Genomic DNA, 5,151 nt, shown 5'->3' on the forward strand with positions numbered 1-5,151 from the left:
GCTAAAAATAGTAAATTGTGCTACAATTAAGGAAACTGAAAACTGAAAGAGACAGTTGTGGGGGTCCAAGTGGCATAGGTGGGCGGCCACCAACATCCACCTAGATCAATCATGGTATCCGTTTCTTTATTCCCCCCTATTAAATTGTTGTCAATCATAAGCCTTCTCAAAGGTTTGGAGATGCCTTTTAAAATATTGTTCCAATTAAATTCAATGGTTTAGTTTGGCATAATTCATTGGTCCAAGTTGCCTTGTGAGAAGTTACACCATTTGCAATAATGCTTGATCTTTCAAGAAAATGTAGAATGTTTGAAACAACTTGTAACTAAATATGTAACTATATGTAGTATCAAGGTTTTAATAAATTTAAAATTGATAAATTTTTTTTTATCTATAGAGATGTTGATTGATAAAAATATAAATAATATTATTAAGAATAATCATAAATACATCTTAAGAAAATTCAAAAATATATCACTATGTTTGTAGGGAGGATTTTAAAAAATGATATATTAGACCTCTAAATAATAATCAATGTATATTAACGAAACTCCAGAAATATATATATATATATATATATATATATATATATATATATAATATTGAGACAGATGCAATGATATGGGAGAAGTGTACATCATATCAAAAATTTGCTTCATCTTACCCACAGATATTGTGGGTAAGATGAAGCAAATTTTTGATATGATGTACACTTCTCCCATATCATTGTATCTGTCTCAATATTAAGCAAAGATTTTGATATAATACATAATTCTCCAAACCTTTAAACTGATTAAGATCCCACTGCAAACCTATTTGAGACCTACGCCAATGGATCCCAAGGTACATTCCAAGGCAACAATTTACACATGCATTGGCTTTTTAGTTACATTATATAATTAGAATAACACATTGGTGTTTGTAGAATACTATATGCTCAACATATAAGCAACCATGCATAGTTCCATAGGACATCACATATGATCAGAAAAGGAAGTTGAACCCTATTATTGTTGCATGATGGTTATGTCCATGAGACTTGTATAACTCTTGTAAAACTTCACTAGGGATTCCACGATGTGACCTTACATTTCAACATCTAATGTGTAATGAGTGCTCCCCTAAAAAGGGTATCAAAACCAACACTTTTGCCATCGGAACGAGCTTATACAGAGTCACAAGTCTCATATCAATGGAGCCATTATCATGTTGCGTTTCTTAATATCAACATTACTACAACATCTAGAAATGAAGGAGGCCAATGTCATTTTCCTTGCCAGGAGTTACTCTACAACTTTGGCAGAGGGATGATTCTTCCATCTTTAGTGTCATCATCATATTTTCTTTGTGCACGAGGCAAAGATTCAAAGCTCGACTATAGGCAAAACCCTCTTTTGAAGTGTGAATTAGGCACATGTTGGGTACACATTGAATGGCTGGATGGCGTTGGGTTAGGCTAAACCACCTATTCTAGATCTTTTGCAGAGCAGAGAGAAGATGGGTCATGTAGGCTTGAAATCCTAACATGTTCTTGCACTTCACTTCCATTGCACACATACATGTAGTATTCTATTCCTCTGCCTAGAAAGGTCCTAAATTTTTGTGCATCACATGGTTAAAGATAAAGGGATTTTGAGGACAACGAATCTTCAACAGGGTCATGAGGAAAACCTCATAAAAGAATGCATATTAGCGTAATTATAAATTAAATATTTTATTTAGTTTAGAAGTTATTATTTATAAGATAATTAAATATATAAATTTTATTAAATTATTATAATTATTTAAAATTAAAATTAAGATAAAGTTAATCTTAATATTTTATGGAAAACGATCTATTTATTTATGTGACGTGTCATAAGAAATTTTTAAGATTTAGTCATGTCTTTTAATCTTTAGTTCTCACCCTTAAACTCTCTCCATAAAATTTGAACAAGACTAAATCCAACACGAACGAGATATATATTTCAAAGGTAAATTATTTTAGATCAGTCTATACATTTTATGGGAAAATTTCTACCAATTATGTACACTACACAATAACTCTAATTATATAAATTTACATATAGTTTTGCCAACTAAAAAATAAATTCTCATCCTTATAATTGAAAAAAATAAATTATTATTATTATTATTATTATTTAAAAATATATAAATAATATATCTTAAATATATAAAAATTAATTTATGTATGCAACAAAAATATTCTCCTTTGTTTTTAAAATTTAACAACACCTTTAATATATATCTATATATATATATATATATATATATATATTCCCAAACCCATATAATAATAAAAATATTTACACAATAACACCTTGTTCATTGGACAAGCAAACAATGGAATGAGGTGCTTTTTATCAGGTGAGGTCCTTATTATTTATTAGTCCCTGCCATCTGGCAATGGCATGGGACTATAATCGATTGGCGATGTTAAATAATTAATTCACCTGTTTGTTATTAGTCAAGATCACTTATAAACCAAAGTTTTCAGGCGCATATCGTTTCACCATCTTATTTGGCCTCTTCCCGAGGCGGAGAGGCCAAAAGCATATATTATGTGTACTTATTTTGGAAATCTGTTTCACTAATGTAAACATTAGTTTCGCAATTTAACAAATATTGAATGCTATACTGCTAAGCTAAAGTAAGTTTCCAAGTTGAAGTTTCCAAGTGGTGCATGTTGTTGAGGCGCCAGCTGTTGAAGTTGCCAGGTGGTGCATGTGGTTGAGGTGCCAGTTGTTGAAGTTGCCAGGTGGTGCATGTTGTTGAATGTTGATGAGGTTCCAACTGTTGCATGTTGTTGTTGTGTCTTGCGTTGTATATTGCAGTGTGTGCTGTGTTACAACGATGCAAATCACTTCTTTTTTGGGGTTCCTGAAGTAGCAGGGAGCGCCATGTGCATGGGTTCAATGATCTCTGTAGCACTAGGCAGCAATTACCCCCACAGTGACGAGATCCACGCTCCCCTCCACTCCTACGGTGCTCTCCAGCTCCTCCACCGACATCGCCCGGGGAGTCACTGCGTACTTTATGTTGGGATGCCTAGAAGCATAGCTGATCTGCTACTCGCTCACATCCGTCGCTATTATTCTCTCGAATATCTCTAGAAACTGTCAACATCACAATCAATAACATAACAAATGTTATGCCTTCCTATCGATTGGATTCAATTTCAATGGACTTACCTTTGTCCCACACTTTGTTTCTTACATCTGCTTCCTAGAGAGCTTTCGATTGAATGGACCTCTTTTCTTGTCATTAACACGGGCTGGTCGAAGAACCCTCGGCTTGCTGCTTACTTGTTGGCTGGTTAGCTTTTGAAGGAGGGCAAAGGAGGCATAGAGGGTCGTCCCTTCCCATTTGGTGCCGCTACGCCCTGGTGATGATCCTTAATTAAGAAGCATACCCCCATTTGGCCGCCCAGGAGCCGGCTACTGATAATGCCGTAGCTACCGTTAATAGATGACTATCTTCTGAATTTCTTAATAGCTATATTGAATCACCTTTTGAACATCTGATAGGGATCGAGAATCATAGATGAAACAGACTCTCTATCTCGATTTGGAAGGCTTTAACTCGTGTTGTAGGGGAATTATTGCCAAATCGGTATTCTTCCTCTTCCTACCAACGATCTTATTCTTCCGTTGTTGGCGCAGGGTGATCTTCATATCTCTTTCCCAATACGGTATCTGTTCCGAATGTAGGGGATAGAAAATTCAAGTCGCTTGCCACTGGAATTGAGAGTCCATATTTTCCCCTCGAATCTCGAAAGGGTTGTAACAACACTCACGATTCAATTTTATCTGCTGTATGATCTGGGTTAACCCCCTCATCTCATCCGAGAATACTGGCTATGAAGCTACTACATGTAATCTTAGTTTACTGGCTATGAATCTGCTACATGTAATCTGAGTTTGTTGGTCTCCTAACTGTGCTTAGACTATGCACGACTCTCTACAAAATTTCATGTTTTCTGCCTTCACACCGATCTGGTTGTCACATTATTTGGTATACATGCAGGTTGGCATTCATCGACCCTGAAAGAGAAGCCTCCCAGATCCGGACATTTGGTATGCATGCATCCCAGATCCAGAATAAGACATTTAGTATGCATGCAGGTTCACGGTCATGGAATGAGAGGTACGTGGCTGTGTCTAGGCTTGCTTATAAAACAATCATACTTAAATCATGTTTGATCTATAAGCTGCTAGGTACTATCTGTGGACCATCACATGTGGCAACACCTTATAGTATTTAGATTTCCAGAGCAGGTCTTCAAGCCTTCCTGGCTATCCTCCCCTTCGTTGGTGTTTCCCAAGCTGATGTTGTAGAATGTGCGATGTGACCGGGAGAACAACCTCCATTTTAGCTTATTACGCATGCTAAGTGGGCCTACAATCGCTGAATAACTGAATCTTTCTACTTGATCTCCTTGCTCATATATGTTCTTATTTTTTGCATCCACTCAGCACTTGCTGTGTGGAGTGAGGCCATAGTTTCATCTGATATTGCACTTGGATCAACCAATAATCAATTATGAATGTACTTGTTGAGTGCCAGTAGGTGGTGTGAGCAAAGGCAATTTCAAAACTTACTGTTGTGGGAGTTGCTTTCTTATCAAGGCAACATCTGGACTACCTGTGTAAAGCAGTAGCCTTTTCTGATTCAATTGACTGATTAGATATTGTTGGCATCTAGTGCAAACCCCAACAACCAAAGTGAATGTCTCCTATTCGTCTTCCTTTCCAGGCAGGGACTAATTGCCACGCAACCCCTTGTTATTCTTCCACCTCGCATGTTTATTTTATTGTTCCAATATAATTAAGGAATAAAAGGTTTTTATAAATTATCTTTTACATCTGTTGAAAAGGGAAATTAAAATTGGTGGGGAAATTTACAACAGAATTTGATGATCACAAATAGGACCATTCTTATAACTATGGCACATATATCCACTACCTTCTCAGTTCATACTGTGAAATGACACATGTGCAGTCGTTAAGTTTTCATGATGGTTATGAGGACGACAAACGTTTCATGGTTGTCGTTTGAAGTAGCGATTGCAAGCGCTATTGTGAAACGTGGAGTGAAATAAAAAACATTGTAATTAAAATTTAGAAACAAAAATGTAATATGGGTTAAGGA

General features: G+C 36.0%; 1 long non-coding RNA gene across 1 annotated transcript; it reads left to right on the plus strand.

Moving 5' to 3' along the window:
- Positions 1-2,831: 2,831 nt before the first annotated feature.
- On the plus strand, positions 2,832-4,551 carry LOC149204271 (uncharacterized). Its single transcript, XR_016251759.1, has 2 exons — positions 2,832-3,874; positions 4,027-4,551. It is a non-coding gene; the product is annotated as an uncharacterized LOC149204271 (long non-coding RNA).
- The last annotated feature ends 600 nt before the right edge of the window (positions 4,552-5,151 follow it).

The sequence above is a fragment of the Pinus tabuliformis genome, chromosome 1_2 (genome assembly GCF_031772625.1).
Source record: "Pinus tabuliformis cultivar Carrire ecotype Pingquan chromosome 1_2, CPIR1, whole genome shotgun sequence".
In the NCBI taxonomy this organism is placed as follows: domain Eukaryota; kingdom Viridiplantae; phylum Streptophyta; class Pinopsida; order Pinales; family Pinaceae; genus Pinus; species Pinus tabuliformis.